Genomic DNA, 19,550 nt, shown 5'->3' on the forward strand with positions numbered 1-19,550 from the left:
ACCTGTAATATCAGCAATTTGGGACCCTGAGATAGGAGATTGCAAGTTTGAGTTCAGACTTAGCAACTTACAGAGGGCCCTTTTTTTTACCCTGTTTCAAAAAGGAAACAAAACAAAACAAAATAGGGCTTGGTATGTGGCTTATTGTTAAAGTGCCTCTGTGTTCAATCCCTGGTATGTACCCCACTCCCCTCTCCCCCAATCCTCATTCAGACCAAACATAAGTGCCAGTATAGTTACTTTCTAAATTAATGGAGGAAAAGTCCTGACAAACAAATTTTGACATCCATCCCTCCTTAACTGAAGTAGTGTATCTGGAGTTTTTATTCCATATGGTTGCTGTTCAAAGAGAATTTTCTGAATATGAAATGTGATTGCTACATTGTTGAATGCTACATAGCAGCCACACAAGTAAGGCTTCATTTCACTAACATTTATAATGTAAGGTGATATATCTTGTTTTGAAGATGTTAGGAGATATGGCCTCTTTTCATGAGTTTCTGAATTCATCAAATTGCTTAATACCTTTCTTTTTCATCAAGAATTTTTTAAAAAAATTTATTTATGTGTTCTAATTAGTTATACATGACAGCAGAATATTGTTTGATTCATTGTACACAAATGGGGCACAATTTTTCACTTCTCTAGTTGTATAAAAAGTAGGGTCACACCATTCGTGCAATCTTACGTGTACCTAGGGTAATGATGTCTCCTTCCACCATCTTTCAAGAAGAATTCTTTTTAACCTGTAACATCAGCTGAACCTGCTGTTTTAGGGGATGACAGCTCTTTGGTAACTTTCCTAGTTTCTTCCATGTTACTGCTCCATTAGGTCTCTCTTCTGGAGTCAGTTTTGATAACTGAACTTCCAGGTCCACATGTGCCAGGCCCCACGCCTGGAGCTACAGGCCCACAGGACTGTGAGGAGTGAACCTGCTAGTCATTGCCTGTGCAGGCCTGTCCAGAAGTTCTGAATGCCTTAACCCTTGATTTTCTAATTTTATGCATTGTTATTTTTTTAAAAATTTATTTATTTATTTTTCTAATGATTTACACATGATAGTGGAATGCACTTTGATACATCATACACAGATGAATATAATTTTTCATTCTTCTGGTTGTACATGATATTGAATCTCACTGGTTGTATAGTCAGTCATATATGTACACAGGGTAATAATGTCTGATTCATTCTACTATCCTATTCCTATACCTTCTCCCCTCCCTTCACTTCCCTCTACGTAAAGTAACTCAAGTCTTTCCTAACCCCTCTGCCTATTGTGAATTAGCATCCACATATTAGAGAAAACATTCAGCTTATAAGTGACTAGTTTTTAATCATGGCTGAGTATCAGTCTTTTGACAAATAAGAGTCTGTGCTTTGAGAGGTGGTATTGTTGTGTCATCTAAAAATTTCCTGCAGTTGATTCCATTATATATCATCTTAAAAAATGTCATCAGAATGTCTTGCTATGAGAAATGAAGTTCAGTTGACTACAATTTTTTTTTCATAACTACTATTATGTTTTCACTTGCATAGAGGCATGTTGCCTCTTGTACATCATTTTCCTTGTGGATCAACAATTACATACTGATATCCTATACTACCATGGAATTTAAATTTTTTTTTCAAAGATGATATTGTCTTGATTCATGCAATGATAATTTCTATAAGATCTGTGACCAAAGATAAACTTTTGTTCCCTTTAGTGTCTCCAGTATCTATTACAATAGCTTGCACATAACAGAATCTAATATTAAAATCAATTTTGCTACCATTAGTCATCCATGTATTAAAATGTTTAATTTTTGTGTATGAATGCATTTTATGACTAATTATTATGAAGTAAAGGTGAAGAAATCTGGTCAAACTTTAGATATTGTTTTTAAAATTTATAAATTGATAAATTTTACTTTAAAGCCATTTAGAAAAAGCATCATTTGAAGGAACATATTATAACTAATGTAGAATTTTGGCAAATTATAATTGTGCTTATTTTGTGAGCTATTTACCAGGCTAAATGGCACACACATTTTGTATTTATTACAGAAAGTGATCACATTATTTTTTCCTTTGGATAATATATCAAAACTTAGTGACTAAAGACTGCCAGTGAGGAAATTGTAGTCTTCTCAGCCTAAGTGCTGGTTTCCTTCAAGAGACAATTAATTTGATAAAAATAATTTTTTTATTTGATAAAAATACATTGCAGTTTCCACTTATTTTTATCTTAAAATTAATTAAATTGACAAATTGTATATATTTTTTACATACAATATGATTTTTTGAAATATGTATACTTTGTGGAATGGCTAAATTGACCTAATTAGTTATACATAAGCTCATATACTTATTATTTTTGTGATGAAAATCATTAAAATCTACTCTTAGCAACTTTTAAGACTATCATACATTATTATATACTATAGTCATCATGCTTTGCAATAGGACTGTTGCACATATTCCTCTCTAATCTAACTGGCATTTATTTCCTTTGACCAACATCTCCTGAGTGCCCTCATTCCCCTCAGACTTTGTTAACCCCATCTATTCTCTTCTTCTGCAAGTTTAGCATTGTAATTTGAGATATAATTGAGATCATGGAATTTGTCTTTCTCTGCCTGCCTAATTTCACTTAACATAATGTCCTACAGGTTTATTTTGTTGCAAATTACAGGGTTTCCTTCTTTTTAAAGGCTGGGTAGGATTCCATTGTTTTTTATACCACATTTTCTTCTTACAAATATTTAAAAAATTTTAAATTTTATTTTTATTAGTTAAACATGACACTAAAATGCATTTATGTATTTAATATAGCATACATAGATGGGATATAATTTCTCATTTTTCTGAGTGTACCTGTTTTAGAATCACATTGGTCATGCAGTTATATATATGCATAAATTACTAATGTCTGTTTTGTTCTACTATCCTTCCTATAATGACACCCCCCTCTCCTCCCCTCCCTTCCCTTCACTTCCCTCTATCTAAGCTAAGGTAACTCTATTCTCTAGTTTCCCCCCTCCATTGTGAATTAGCATCCACACATTAGGGAAAACATTTGCCCTTTGGTTTTTTGGGATTGGCTTATTTCACTTAGTATGATATTCTTTTAACTCCATCCATTTACCAGCAAATGCCATAATTTATATTCTTCTTTGAGGCTGAGTAATTTTCCATTGAACATGTATATCACATTTTCTTTATCTATTCATCTATTGAAGGACACCTAGGTTTGTTTCATAGTTAGCTTTAGTGATTTGAGCTTCTGTAAACATTGTCATGGCTGTAACACTTTAGTATGCTGATTTTAAGTCCTTTAGTATAAACTGAGGAGTGGGATATCAGAGTCTAATGGTCGTTCCATTCCCAGTTTTCTGAGGAATCTCCATACTGTTTTCCATAGTGGTTGTACTAATTTTCAGTCCCACCAGCAATGTCTGAGTGTACTTTTTCCTCCATATCCTCGCCAACATTTATTGTTGCCTGTATTCTTGATGATTGCCATTCTGACAGCAGTGAGATGACAATCTTGGTGTAGTTTTGATTTGCATTTCTCTAATTGATAGAGATGTCAAACACTTTCTCGTATATTTGTTGATTGATTGAATATCTTCTTCTGTAAGTATCTGTTCAGTTCCTTATTGCAGTTATTGGTTGGATTATTTGTTTTTTTGGTGTTAAGTTTTTTGAGTTCTTTATATATCCTAGAGATTAATGCTTTATTGGAGGTGCATGTGGTGAAGATTTTCTCCCAATCTGTAGGCTCTCTCCTCACATTACTGATTGTTTTATTTGCTGAAAAAATCTTTTTAATTTGAATCCATTCCATGTATTGATTCTTGATTTTACTTCTTGAGCTTTAGGGGTCTTGTTAAGGAAATCAGATCCTAGGACAACATGGTGAAAATTTGGCCTACATTTTCTTCTATTAGGTACAGGGTTTCTGTTCTAGTGCCTAAGTCTTTGATCCACTGAGATTTGATAGAGTTTTAATTTCATTTTGCTACATATGCATTTCCAGTTTTGCCAGCACCATTTGTTGAATAGGCTATCTTTTTTCCAGTGAATGTTTTTGGCATCTTTGTCTAGTATGAGATAACTGTATTTGTTTGGGTTTGTCCCTGTGTCTTCTCTTCTGTGCCACTGGCTTATGTGTCTATTTTGGTGCCAATAGCATGCCACTTTTATTACTATAGCTCTGTGGTATAGTTTAAGATCTGGATTGTAGCATATTTTCTTGATCCACTCATTCACTGATGGTTGCAGGTTGATTCTATATCTTGGCCCTCATGGATGATGCTGAAATAAACATGGGTAAAGATTTTTTTTGGAAGATTCTGATTTCATTAATTTTGGAGATTCTCTCTCATATATCTCTATCTATCATCTATCTATCTATCATCTATCTATCTATCTATCTATCTATCTATCTATCTTTTTGTCTCTCTCTATATATATCTCATTGGAATTTTGGTAGGGACTACATTGAATCTGTAGATAACTTAGGGTAGAAAGAACAATCTAATAACATATATTATATCTAATAATATAGTATATCTAATTATATCCAGTAGTAGAATTGCTGGATCATATTGTAGTTCTATTTTTAAATTTTTTCAAGAACTTTTGTGCTGTTTTTCATAATAGCGGTTCAAATGTATTTTCTCACAGTGTTCAAGTGTTCACTTTTCTCCACATTCTTGCCAACACTTGTTATCTTCTGTCTTTTTGATAATAGCCATTACAAAAGGTGTGAGGTGATGTCTCATTTTGATTTTAATTTCCATTACCCTGATGATTAGTGGTGTTCAATAATTTTTCCTGTGGGCCATTTGTATGTCTACTTTTGAAAATGTCTGTTCATGTTCTTTCTACATTTTAAAATCAAATTATTTGTTTTCTTGTTATTGAATTGTGTTCCTTATGTATTTTGGATACACACACATATTATCAGATGTATGGATTGCAACTATTTTCTCCCTGTCTGTAGGTTGTCCCTTCATTCTGTTGTTTCCATTGTTGTGTAAAAACTTTGTGTTTGATGTAATACTATTTATTTTCTTTTGGTGTCTGTGTTTTCTGGATCATATTAAAAATCCTTATCCAGATCAATGTTGTAGAGCTTTTCACCTATCATTTATTCTAGAAATTTTGCAGTTTTGAGTCTTAGGTTTAAATTTTAAATCCATTTGAGTTAATTTTTATATAATGTAACGTGAGTGTAATTTTATTCTTCTACATAAAAATATCTAGTTTTCTCAGTATTGTTTATGGAAGTGGTTTCTTTTGCTCTATTGAATGTGTTCTTGACAACTTTGTCAAAAAAAATCAATTGATGTTAACATTCAATGTTTGAATTTATTTTTGAATCCTATAATCTGTTGCATTTGTCTCTGTTCCTGTTTTTATGGCATTAAAATTCTGTTCGATTATTATAGCCTTTTCAGGTAGTTAATGCCTCCAGTTTTGTACTTGCTTAAGACCAATTTGCTTGTGATCTTTTGTGGTTATATGAATTTTAGGATTAGTTTCCCATTTCTGTGAAGAATATCATTGGGATTTTGATAGGGACTGATTGAAGCTATAGATCATTTAGGATAAGAAGGACAATCTAATAATATCCATTCATTATTTTAATTCATAACATGCATATCTTTTGATTTACTTTTGTCTTCTTCATTTTCTTATTTTAAATATATACTCATATATTTATTTTTTAATTGATCATAATTGTACATATTTCTAAAGAGTGGTGTGATATTTCAGTGCATGTATACAATGTGTAAGTATCAGATCAGAGTAATTGTTATGTCCATTACCTCAGACATTTATCATTTCTTTGTGTTGGAGAGCATTCATAATCCTCTGTACTAGTTATTTTGAAATATACAATTAAATATCATTAATCATAGTTATCCTACTGTGCTATAGACCATTAGAAGTTATTCCTTCTATCAAACTGGTCCTGTACCTGTAACCATCTTCTCTTTATTCTCCTCCTTCCACTGTTTTCAGGCTCTGGTCACCACTATTATCCTCTCTACTTATAGCAAATCAGCTTTTTAAGCTTCCACGTATAAGTGAAAACATGCAGTCTTTGTCTTTCTGTGTCTGACTTATTGACAGGATTTTTGAATTTTTTTTGTGGCTGAATAATAATTCATTGTGTATATATACCACATTATCTGTATCTCTTGTTATCTCTCCTTATCTCACTTTTATCTATCCCTCCACTGATGAACACCTAGGCTGATTCTTTTTCTTGACTACTGGGAATAGGGCTGAGATAAACATACAAGTGTAGATGTTTTGTAAATATGTTGATTTTATTTTCTTTTGATGTATACCCAGAAGTGGCATTGCTGTATTCAATGGCAGTTCTATTTCTATTTTTTTTTGAGGAGCCTCCATTACCATTTCCCATAATGGCTGTACTGAATTATATTCCTATCCACAGTGATGTCACCAATATTCTGCATCCTCACCAGTATTTCTTGTGTTTTTTAAAATAATAGTTATTGTAACTGGGGTGAGCTGATATCTCACTGTGGTTTTAATTTTCACTTCCCTGATGATTACTGATTTTAGCATTTTTGGCTACACTTGTTGGGTATTTGTATATTTTCTTATTATTTTTAACTAGTTTTGTCTTTTAACCTTCCTACTGAGGTTATTTACACATACATTACAATAGGATTCTCAATTTGATCATGCACTTACTCTTCCAGTGTGTTTTGTACTTTCATATATTTTTGTATTTCTAATTAGTTATCTTAGTGTTTAAAATTGAAGACTCCACTGTTTAGTTAGATATTAGGTGTCCCCTGAAAACTAATGTGTTAGATAATGCAAGAAAGTTTAGAGGTAAATGATCAGATTATAAAAATCTGAACTTAATCAGTCCATAAATCCACTTTTGAATGGATTAACTGGATAGTGACTATATGCAGGTATAGTATGGCTAGAGGAGGTAGGCATTCTACTGTCTTGTTGAGATGTCCTGACGAAAAGTTAATTCTGCTTATTTCTTTAAAAAAAATGTTTATGAAGTAGCATGTAACTAATACAATGAAGAAGAAATGGGATGTCTGTTTCCCCAAATTACTAACAACACTTTACTCCCACACTTAAAAAATATATAGTGTCAGTAAGTTTCCAATATTTTAACTTGAATAACTAAAGGGTGCATATTGAATTCTTAACCTAGAAGACTATTAAGGCCTTCATCAGGTGCTGGAAACTGAGTGTGCCTATCCTTTGCTTTAGAAGGAGACTTTCTTCCAATTATCTTTACAGAGAGGGAAAACCCAACACCAAGTATTCTCAAACTGTTTTGTTTTTATTATCATCATTTCCTTCATAATGGTTTTAATGCCATACATATACTGTGTATATATGTGGTGCAGTGCCTTTTGAAGAGCCACCAACCATTTTAATATCTGATTTTTGTTACTTTTCCTCAGTTTTGACTTTTACCCCCTTGGGGGTAATATCATCATTGATATAAAAGCATACACTGAGAGAAATATTGGATACCAAATGGAATATGATTAAAACTTTAATATAAATAGGAATAAATAAAATCAACTAAAAATTTCAATGACTATTTATGGGCTAGAGATAATGAAGATTATTTTATTCTTACTTTTCTGGTTTCCAAAAATACATTTCCAAGGAAATATATTTGAAGAAAATATATATTGAAGATTTTACAATATTATGCCTGTGAAAGAATAACTGTATTACCTTTCTCTTCCTCTAAGTCACAGGTGTTTTAAGTGACTTAAACAATAACATAAACTAAAGATATTGCTTCCATATTACCCAATGGATATTTTCTTTATTCTGCAGAATTGATAATATTTTCATGAAGATTTAATAAATGACTACTAATTTACTTAATCATTCTATAGACATTTATTGAATATGCAATTCATGTCAAAAATCAATTTAGACATAGCAAAAATATAATGACTGGGGGTCATGTTGTGTTTTTTAGTTCTTATGTTCTTGTATGAGAATATTTCAGGCAAGATGCAAAACATAGTAAAAATATAGCAGAATTTATTATAGGAGGAAGGAAAGATGTCCTCAAGGGAGAGAGTGGGTCTTCTTAGAGAGGAGAGTGATGTTGTATCCCCTTGGTTCCCCAGTTTTATCGGGGGCTTTAGGGAAGGTTTTAGAGAGTCCTGCCCAGGTACCATCTCTTAGTTTTGACTGACAGTAAGATTGCATCAAAATTTTAAGTCTCTACTGAGCATGATCTTACCCATAGGTATCCACGTGAAACCCATGGGGGGATATTTTCATCAGCTTTTTCATGGTTGTGGCTAAAAGACCTGATAAAGGACAATTTTAGAGGAGGTGCCCATGGTTTTAGAAATCTCAGTCCATAGATGACCAACTCCTTAGTTTTAGGCATAAGGTGCAGCAGAACATCCAAGCCTGGTGGAAGGGCTTGGGGGAAGAAGGCAGCCTAGGACATGGCAATCAGGAAGCAGATGGAGAACACTGCTCACCAGAGACAAAATATATACACCAAACGTATGCCTACAGTGACCTACTTCCTCCAATCACAATCTTCCTGCCTGTAATTATTACACAGTTAATCCACATCAGTGGATTAAGCCATGGATTGTTACACCTCTCATAATCTAATAATTTCACCTCTGAACATCCTTACATTGTCTCACATATGAGCTTTTGGGGTACACCACATATCCAAACCATAATAGAAGAGATTTTTACCATTGTGGTGAAATTAAAATGACATGTTAAAAATCTAAAGGCAACTTTCCGTTCCTTTGACCTGTGCTGATGGGTTCTGATTGGAATTTGCTTTTACAGATTTTATGGTTGGTAGACTTTTGCTTTTATTTTTTTTTTGTCTTCTTGAGTGTTGGACTTTTTTGGTCTGTGTAGTGGTCTGTGTTAAGGCCACATGTTCCCCTTTCAGGTCCATTTATGTCAGCAAGGAGGAGTCTTTCTTCATGTATTTTTTTGACCCTGAGAGAATATCCCTGAGGATAATAGGTTATTTGTCAGGGAATGTGGCATCCTACTGAATTAAGAGAGAGCAGTGCCATAATGGCCACAATGGTAAATTGCTTTTTAAAAGACAGCATGTGGACAGCCAGCACATAGTTCCAGTTTGTAGAATTATCCCCTTAACTTCATGTTCCTACTACTCCTACCTATTAATAGGAAGCTCTATGTTGTTGAGAAACTCACCAGTGTCTTTTCTTCCAACACACATACAAACTCAAATAAAACGGGAAAATGGGTTAATTTTTTTTTTTGTGTGTGTGGGTGCTGGGGATTGAACCTAGGGCCTTGTACATATGAGGCAAGCACTCTACTAACTGAACTTTATCCCTGTCCTGGTCAATGGCTTAATATTTATATGGTCTGAATTTTGAGAGAGTTTAGAAGACACTGAGGTTTTTCAGGAATTTTCATATGAGGTAAGATTTAATTGGTTAGAGAATTTGCTTAGAAGGTTTTAAAGTGATAAATATAATATCTGTCAAAAATTGAGATAGGCTTTCATCACAAAGTTGATACTCATTTTCAGTGGCCATAATTTTGTCATTTTTTTCTTTTTTTTATTGGTTGTTCAAAATATTACATAGTTCTTAATATATCATATTTAACACTTTGATTCAAGTGGGTTATGAACTCCCATTTTTACCCCGTATACAGATTGCAGAATCACATCAGTTACACATCCACTGATTTACATATTGCCATACTAGTGTCTGTTGTATTCTGCTGCCTTTCCTATCCTCTACTATCCCCCCTCCCCTCCCCTCCCCTCCCTTCTTCTCTCTCTACCCCCTCTACTGTAATTCATTTCTTCCCCTTGTATTATTTTTCTCTTTCCCCTCACTTCCTCTTGTATGCAATTTTGTATAACCCTGAGGGTCTCCTTCCATTTCCATGCAATTTCCCTTCTCTCTGCCTTTCCCTCCCACCTCTCATCCCTGTTTAATGTTAGTCTTCTTCTCATGCTCTTCTTCCCTACTCTGTTCTTACTTACTCTCCTTATATCAAAGAAGACATTTGGCATTTGTTTTTTAGGGATTGGCTTGCTTCACTTAGCATAATCTGCTCTAATGCCATCCATTTCCCTCCAAATTCTATGATTTTGTCATTTTTTAATGCAGAGTAATACTCCATTGTGTATAAATGCCACATTTTTTTATCCATTCGTCTATTGAAGGGCATCTAGGTTGCTTCCACAGTCTTGCTATTGTGAATTGTGCTGTTATGAACATCGATGTAGCAGTGTCCCTGTAGCATGCTCTTTTTAGGTCTTCAGGGAATAGTCAAAGAAGGGCAATAGCTGGGTCAAATGGTGGTTACATTCCCAGCTTTCCCAGGAATCTCCATACTGCTTTCCAAATTGGCCGCACCAATTTGCAGCCCACCAGAAATGTATAAGTGTACCCTTTTCCCCACATCCTCGCCAGCACTTGTTGTTGTTTGACTTCATAATGGCTGCCAATCTTACTGGAGTGAGATGATATCTTAGGGTGGTTTTGATTTGCATTTCTCTGACTGCTAGAGATGATGAGCATATTTTCATGTACTTGTTGATTGATTGTATGTCCTCCTCTGAGAAGTGTCTGTTCAGGTCCTTGGCCCATTTGTTGATTGGGTTATTTGTTATCTTATTGTCTAATTTTTTGCGTTCTTTATATACTCTGGATATTAAGGCTCTATCTGAAGTGTGAGGAGTAAAGATTTGTTCCCATGATGTAGGCTCCCTATTTACCTCTCTTATTGTTTCTTTTGCTGAGAAAAAACTTTTTAGTTTGAGCAAGTCCCATTTGTTGATTCTAGATATTAACTCTTGTGCTATGGGTGTCCTATTGAGGAATTTGGAGCCCGACCCCACAGTATGTATGTCGTAGCCAACTTTTTCTTCTATCAGATGCCGTGTCTCTGATTTGATATCAAGCTCCTTGATCCATTTTGAGTTAACTTTTGTGCATGGCGAGAGAAAGGGATTCAGTTTCATTTTGTTGCATATGGATTTCCAGTTTTCCCAGCACCATTTGTTGGAGACGCTATCCTTCCTCCATTGCATGCTTTTAGCCCCTTTATCAAATATAAGAAATTTGTAGTTTTGTGGGTTGGTTTCTGTGTCCTCTATTCTGTACCATTGGTCCACCCGCCTATTTTGGTACCAGTACCATGCTGTTTTTGTTACTATTGCTCTGTAGTATAGTTTGAAGTCTGGTATCGCTATACCACCTGATTCACACTTCCTGCTTAGCATTGTTTTTGCTATTCTGGGTCTTTTATTTTTCCATATGAATTTCATGATTGCTTTCTCTATTTCTAGAAGAAATGCCGTTGGGATTTTGATTGGCATTGCATTAAACCTATAGAGAACTTTTGGTAATATCGCCATTTTGATGATGTTAGTTCTGCCTATCCATGAACAGGGTATATTTTTCCATCTTCTAAGATCTTCTTCAATTTCTCTCTTTAGGGTTCTGTAGTTTTCATTGTATAAGTCTTTCACCTCTTTTGTTAGGTTGATTCCCAAGTATTTTATTATTTTTGAGGATATTGTGAATGGAGTGGTTGTCCTCATTTCCATTTCAGAGGATTTGTCGCTAATATACAGGAATACCTTTGATTTATGGGTGTTGATTTTATATCCTTCCACTTTGCTGAATTCATTTATTAGCTCTAATAGTTTCTTTGTAGACCCTTTTGGGTCTGCTAGGTATAGAATCATGTCTTCCGCAAATAGTGATAATTTAAGTTCTTCTTTTCCTATTTTTATGCCTTTAATTTCTTTCGTCTGTCTAATTGCCCTGGCCAGTGTTTCGAGAACTATGTTGAACAGAAGTGGTGAGAGAGGGCATCTCTGTCTTGTTCCAGATTTTAGAGGGAATGCCTTCAATTTTTCTCCATTCAGAATGATGCTAGCCTGAGGCTTGGCATAGATTGCTTTTACAATGTTGAGGTATGTTCCTGTTATCCCTAGTTTTTCGAGAGTTTTGAACATAAAGGGATGCTGTACTTTGTCGAATGCTTTTTCCACATCTATCAAGATGATCATATGTTTCTTATTTTTAAGTCTATTGATGTGGTGAATAACATTTATTGATTTCCGTATACTGAACCAGCCTTGCATCCCCGAGATGAATCCTACTTGATCATGGTGCACAATTTTTTTGATATGTTTTTGTATCCCATTAGCCAGAATTTTATTGAGGATTTTTGCATCTAGGTTCATTAGAGATATTGGTCTGTAGTTTTCTTTCTTTGAAGTGTCTTTGTCTGGTTTAGGAATCAGGGTGATGTTGGCCTCATAGAATGAATTTGGAAGTTCTCCCTCTTTTTCTATTTCCTGAAATAGCTTGAAAAGTATTGGTATTAGTTCCTCTTTAAAGGTTTTGTAAAACTCTGCTGTATACCCATCCAGTCCTGGGCTTTTCTTAGTTGGTAATCTTTTGATGGTTTATTTCCTCAATTGATATTGGTGTGTTTAGGTTGTCTATATCCTCCTGACTCAATCTGGGCAGATCACATGACTTAAGAAATTTATCGATGCCTTCACTATCTTCTATTTTATTGGAGTATAAGGATTCAAAATAATTTCTGATTATCTTCTGTATTTCTGAAGTGTCTGTTGTGATATTGCCTTTTTCATCCTGTATGCTAGTAATTCGAGTTCTCTCTCTTCTTCTCTTCGTTAGCATGGCTAAGGGCCTGTCGATCTTATTTATTTTTTTAAAAAACCAACTTTTAGTTTTATCAATTTTTTCAATTGTTTCTTTTGTTTCAATTTCATTAATTTCAGCTCTGATTTTAATTATTTCTTGCCTTCTACTTATTTTGCTGTTGTTTTGCTCTTCTTTTTCTAGGATTTTTAGATGAAGTATGAGATCATTTATTTGTTGTTTTTTTTCTTTTTTTAAGGAATGAACTCCAAGCAATGGATTTTCCTCTTAGAACTGCTTTCAATGTGTCCCATAGATTCCGATATGTTGTGTCTGTGTTTTCATTTATCTCTAAGAATTTTTTAATTTCCTCCTTGATGTCTTCTATAACCCATTGATCATTCAGTAACCTATTGTTCATTCTCCAAGTGATGCATGATTTTTCCTTCCTTCTTTTATCATTGATTTTCAGTTTCATTCCATTATGATCAGATAAGATGCATGGTATTGTCTCTTCTCCTTTATATTGTCTAAGAGTTGCCTGTGACATAATATATGATCTGTTTTTAAGAAGGATCCATGTGCTGCTGAGAAAAAAGTGTAACTACTTGATATTGGGTGGTATATTCTATATATGTCAATTAAGTCTAGGTTATTAATTGTGTTATTGAGTTCTATAGTTTCCTTATTCAACTTTTGTTTGGAAGATCTGTCCAGTGGTGAGAGAGGTGTGTTGAAGTCTCCCATGATTATTGTATTGTGGTCTATTAGACTCTTGAACTTGAGAAGAGTTTGTTTGATGAACATAGCTGCACCATTGTTTGGGGCATATATATTTATGATTGTTATGTCTTGTTGGTGTATGGTTCCCTTGAGCAATATGTAGTGTCCCTCTTTATCCCTTTTGATTAACTTTGGCTTGAAATCTATTTTATTTGATATGAGTATGGACACTCCTGCTTGTTTCCGAAGTCCATATGAGTGATATGATTTTTCCCAATCTTTCACCTTCAGTCTATGTATGTCTTTTCCTATCAAATGCGTCTCCTGTAGGCAGCATATTGTTGGTTCATGTTTTGTGATCCATTCTACTAGCCTGTGTCTCTTAATTGGTGAGTTTAAGCCATTAACATTTAGGGTTACTATTGAGATATGGGTTGTTCTTCCAGCCATATTTGTTTATTTATGTTACTGAACATGGTTTGTTTTCCTCTTTGATTATTTTCCCCCCTTTACTGTCCTACCTCCCACTGTTGGTTTTCATTGTTATTTTCCATTTCCTCTTCCTGTAATGTTTTGCCGAGTATGTTTTGAAGAGATGGTTTTCTAGCTGCAAATTCTTTTAACTTTTGTTTATCGTGGAAGGTTTTAATTTCATCTTGCATCCTGAAGCTTAATTTTGCTGGATACACAATTCTTGGTTGTAACCCATTTTCTTTCAGTGTTTGAAATATGTTATTCCAGGATCTTCTAGCTTTCAAAGTCTGTGTTGAGAGATCAGCTGTTATCCTAATTGGTTTACCCCTAAATGTAATGTGCTTCCTTTCTCTTGTAGCTTTTAAAAATCACTCCTTGTTCTGTATGTTGGTCATCTTTATTATAATGTGTCTAGGTATGGATCTCTTTTGATTTTGCACATTTGGCATCTTGTAGGCTTCTAGGATTTGGGATTCTGTCTCGTTCTTCAAGTCTGGGAAGTTTTCTCAAATTATTTCATTGAATAGATTGCTCATTCCTTTGGTTTGGACCTCTATACCTTCCTGTATCCCAATGACTCTTAAGTTTGGTCTCTTTATGTTATCCCATACTTCTTGCTCATGGTTTCTTAATAGTTTGCTGAGCTGTCTATGTTCTTTTCAAGTTGCAATACTTTGTCTTCATTGTCTGATGTTCTATCTTCTAAGTGTTCTACTCTGCTGGTAGTATTCTCAATTGAGTTTTTAAGTTGGTTTATTGCTTCCTGCATTTCTAGGATATCTGTTTGTTTGTTTTTTATAACCTCTATCTCCCTGTATAGTTGATCTTTTGCTTCCTGGAATTGTTTGTGTAATTCATTGTTGAAGTGATCTTTCATTGTCTGATTTTGCTGTCTAATGTCTTCCTTGAGACTCCAGATCATCTGAAGCATGTATCTCCTGAATTCTTTATCTGACACTCCATCTGCTGCAGATATTAACTCTTCTAACGTTGAGTTGACCTGCATTGCTTGTGGTCCTTTCTTTCCTTGTCTCTTCATACTGTTCGCGTTTCTTTCTGCTTGCTGAAACTGTTGTGTTATTCAATTTTCCCCCTATATATTTGTATTACTCTTGTATAGTTGCAAAGTCTCCTGCTCAGGCGTGGGCAGGGGCACTGCTCCTCCTCCATTTGGGGAAATGTGCCTACCACACCGGCAGGCCGCTGGGCCTGTTCTGCCGGTTGGTAGCAGGTGCGCCTACCTTGCAGGTGCGGGCTGTACCTCTGCCCCTCTGTGGGCCGCTGGGCCTGTCCTGTCGGTGGTCGCAATTCCGCCTCCTTTGCAGGCGCGGGTAGTGGCTCTGCCCCTCTGAAGGCCGCTGGGCCTGTCCTGCCGGTGGGTCGCAGGTCCACCTACCTTGCAGGCACGGGCGGCTCTGCCCCTCCGCGGGTCGCTGGGCCTGTTCTGTTGGTGGTCACAGTTCCGCCTACCTTGCAGGTGGGGGGGGCAGCTCTGCCCTTCCGCAGGCCGCTGGGCCTGTTCTGCCGGTGGGTGTTGTCATTTTTTACCTTTGTCTTTCTTCCATAGTCCTTATAACACTATAACCTTTGTATTCTCTTCATGCTTTAACTGTTGCATGATATCACTCTCATATTCTTCCCTTTCACAAAGACTTATAAAACTGACAATTGTAAAGACACATGCAAAGACCATGATTGGTCTTGGTGCTTGTGTTTTACATATATATCTTTATCTCCTTAGTATTTCCTCAATTTAATATCTATTTACAAAGTTAAAAGTCTCTTGTACAAATTCTGGTAAATTTTAGACATGTATTCATGTAAAACAAAGATATCAAGTTTCACCAAAACAATTGGGAACTACAGGGTTTAAGTATTGGAGATAGAAGTTTGTAAGTCCTTAGTACTCTTATTCCTTCATCCAATTACTTCATGTAGGTTGTGGACAACTCTGCCTATGAAATGTTACATGAAGGTTATTGCAGAAATGTGGAATTTATCACTTGCAGAGAGGATTTCAAATCTGTGAGTTAGTTTATTTATAGAAAAGTAGATTACTTTATTCTCCAGGACAGGGACCTCAAGACTTTGAATGTATTTACCAGCAAAACAAGTGATAAATGTGGAGCAAAGAAAAAAATCACTAAATTTTGTTTTGCTAATTAAGAGGTTCAAGCTCTTTTGTAAGAAATAACCATAAACTACCACCACATCCAAAAAATATAGAATACTATAAAACCAAAATGTCTAAAGAGTATGGTATTAAATAAGAAGTACACTTTACACTGATATCATTTAATCTTAAGTGAAACTTCTTATTTTCCTCGTGATAGAAAAGAGGTCTTTAATGGATTGTTCCTGATCTTTAGTCTGACATTTTAGGGTATTTATGTAAATGCTTTGAGAAATTGATATTCATTTTATCTTCCATATCTACCAGGGAAGAAAGTAATTCATATCTACCAAACCTCATTCATTTAATGTTTAGAGACACTTTATATCTACTACTTTTCCTAAAACAGTGTTTCTCAAACTCTAACCTGAGCAGAATCACTCGAAATGTTTGTTTAAAAATGTATATTTCTGGATTTATCCTCAAATTGTTTATTCAGTAGTTCTATGGTGAGGCCTAAGAATTTGTATTTAATAATTTTTCAATTGATGTTGATGCTTCTGGTCCAAGGACCACAGCTCCCTCCAGGACATAGCCCAAATTCCTTATCAGGTCTTATAAGGTTTAGAGCTAAGCTATTCCAATAGAGAGACACAAATACACAGTAAATTGATTATTATTAGACAATGGTCTGGAGGCATTGCTCTGCCAGTGGGCTACTGTATATTTTCTCTTAGGGTTCTGTACCCATTTGCATGGTCCAAGTAACATTCACATTCCAGCTAACAGGAAGGGAACTGAGGAAGGTGAGAGTAAGTAGGTTCATATTAAAGATATAAATGTGATTTGCAGCATGGTGACCATATGTCCAATTAAACTTTGAGGTAGAATGTGTATTGTTTGATTGTTAGTGTTTACCACATTGGTTGATCCAGTCCATCATGTGAATGAAGGGATGTGTTATTCCTCAGAGAATTAATAAAACAGGGAAGAAAAAGATTCATAGCTTCAAATAATACTGATTTAAAATAGATTCTTTAATACCTTATATATATTTACTGTATTTATTATATTTCATCATTACATTTTTACCTATAGTCCATGATTGGTCTTGGTGCTTATGTTTTACATATATATCTTTATCTCCTTAGTATTTCCTCAATTTAATATCTATTTACAAAGTTAAAAGTTTCTGGTACAAATTCTGGTAAATTTTAGACATGTATTCATGTATTTGAATAAATTAATGAAACTTCATTAATAAAGAACAATATTTCTTTGCTTTTCTGTGCTTTGATGCATTTTTTCCTTGTCACTCATGACTTTGTTGAATGTTTTTTTAATCTGTAATATTCTCTTCACTGCACTCTTCACATCTTTGTTTCTTAAAGTGTAGATCAGAGGATTAAGGCTTGGTGTGATGACTGTGTAAAAGAGAGTAAAGAACTTTCCTTGTTCTTGAGATGTGCTGTTCTGTGGTTTCATGTACATATAAATGAGTGTTCCATAAAATAGAGTTACTACTGTGAGGTGAGAACCACATGTATTAAGGATCTTTTTCCACCTTGCTGCCAACTTGATTGTCATTACAGCTCGAATGATAACTCCATATGAAATGAGAATTAATGATAGAGGTACTAGAAGAAATATAACTCCAAGAGTAAAGACAACAATCTCAATTACTTTTGAATAGACACAAGCCATCTTGATCAATGCTGGCATTTCACAGAAAAAATTATCTACTTCCCGGTGTCCACATCTTGGCAACTTTATAGTCAAAGAGCAAAGAATTAAGGCACTGCCAAGACCACCCAACCAGGAGGTCAGCACCAACTTTTGGCAAAGCTCAGGGTGCATTATTACTGTGTAGTGAAGAGGTTGACAGACAGCAGCATAGCGATCATAGGCCATCACAGCCAAGAGAAGACATTCTGTGGCTCCCAGGTCAAGGGCAAAGAAGAATTGGAGCACACACCCTCCATATGTAATAGATTTTTTTGGGACTCCATAGATTTGCCAGCATCTGGGGTATAATGCTAGTTGTATAACAGAGGTCCAAAAAGGACAAATTAGATAAGAAGAAATACATGGGGGTATGAAGCTGGGTGTCTAGATAAGATACAAGAATGATGGTTGTGTTTCCTACCAGAGTCACAATATAGAAGATAAAGACAACCACAGAGATGATGCTCTCTAGTTGAGGTTGATCAGAAAACCCTAGAAGGATGAAGTCTGTTCTGAAACTTCCATTGCTTGTTTCCATTGTTTCTTATGAAAGACAATAATATGGTAATCAAAGACAGTATTAGCTTTAGGTAGAATTCTAAATCTCTGATGTTTGTCATGGGTATCAAAACTTAAATAATTGAATGCTTTTCCCCCATTTGGCTCATTTTTCATATTTGTTTTCGTGACTTTAGTATCTCCATATTCCACCATAGCTAAAGTGATTCTAAAAATAATATGCTATATGCAATCACACTGAATTGTAAATCATTGAAAAGCCTTAATATGCCATATTATCCATGGTTCCATGTATTTTAATTAAGCAATAAATCCATAAAGTCAATCACTTGATTTTAAGAGTGGGATATATTTTGAGGAGTTTTTTCTCCTTGGAACCATGACACTATTTGTCTCTTGATCACTTGATTATGATGTCTTTCCTTTATCAAAGGAACTGTGCTTGAGGTAAAAAAGTAAAATGGCATGTTTACTTTTTAAACTCCACTGTTTGGTAGCAGAAAATATTTTCCATATTCACTTCTAAACATCTTTATCTGATTATCTCTTTTACTGCACTTATTTTAGTACTCATATTTTTCCTTCTTTTTGTAATAATTCTGGCATTCATAGCTATACTTTTTAAAAAACTGTGTTTTGGTTGCTGAGAAATAATATTTTTCCTTTTCTTTTCTTCTCTTCTGTTTTTTCCCTGGTACTGGTGATTGAACTCAGGAGCACTCAACCACTGAGCCATGCCCCAGCCCTTTTTATATTTGTAGTTAGAAACAGGTTCTTTCTAAGTTGGTTAGGGCCTCACTAAGTTGCTGAGGCTGGCTTTGAACCTGTGATCCCCTTCCCTCTGCCTCCTGAACCAGGGGGTTTATAAGTATGTGTCACTGCACCTGGCTAATATTTTTCATTATATTTATTTACATGTATAGATGCCATATTTTTGGCAGTTGTTATAATTACTAATACTTCATTACCTAACTAAGCTAATCTATTTGTTACAAAGTTAAGAATTGAACTTTTGGTCACAACAAACACATAGCAACCATCATTATAAGCTCCTATCATGTGTCCAGTTTGCCAAATTAGGTAGACAGGTAATGAAAACAATAATTTATTAAGCTATCAGTAAATTGTGTATACTTGTAAAATTTACTGATCACATGAGTGAATCTTTTGTTGCTTTGGAACCCTTTGTATAAAATGATCATATCTTTCATGCTAAAATGAGGACATACAAGGATACAGATTTAATCATTTTTACTATTTCTGAGTTTTGTATCATTAAAAATATAGACTCTTTAATAATTGAATTAAT

The 19,550-nt window shown here is 34.7% G+C and overlaps 1 pseudogene across 1 annotated transcript; it reads right to left on the bottom strand.

Annotated features, from left to right (window-relative positions):
• Positions 1-17,309: 17,309 nt before the first annotated feature.
• LOC308649014 (putative olfactory receptor 2W6) lies at positions 17,310-18,260 on the bottom strand (annotated as a pseudogene). The gene has a single exon. The product of its transcript is annotated as a putative olfactory receptor 2W6 (transcript).
• Between the last annotated feature and the right edge of the window lie 1,290 nt (positions 18,261-19,550).

The sequence above is a fragment of the Spermophilus citellus genome, assembly GCF_964194105.1.
Source record: "Spermophilus citellus genome assembly, chromosome: 5".
Classification (NCBI taxonomy): domain Eukaryota; kingdom Metazoa; phylum Chordata; class Mammalia; order Rodentia; family Sciuridae; genus Spermophilus; species Spermophilus citellus.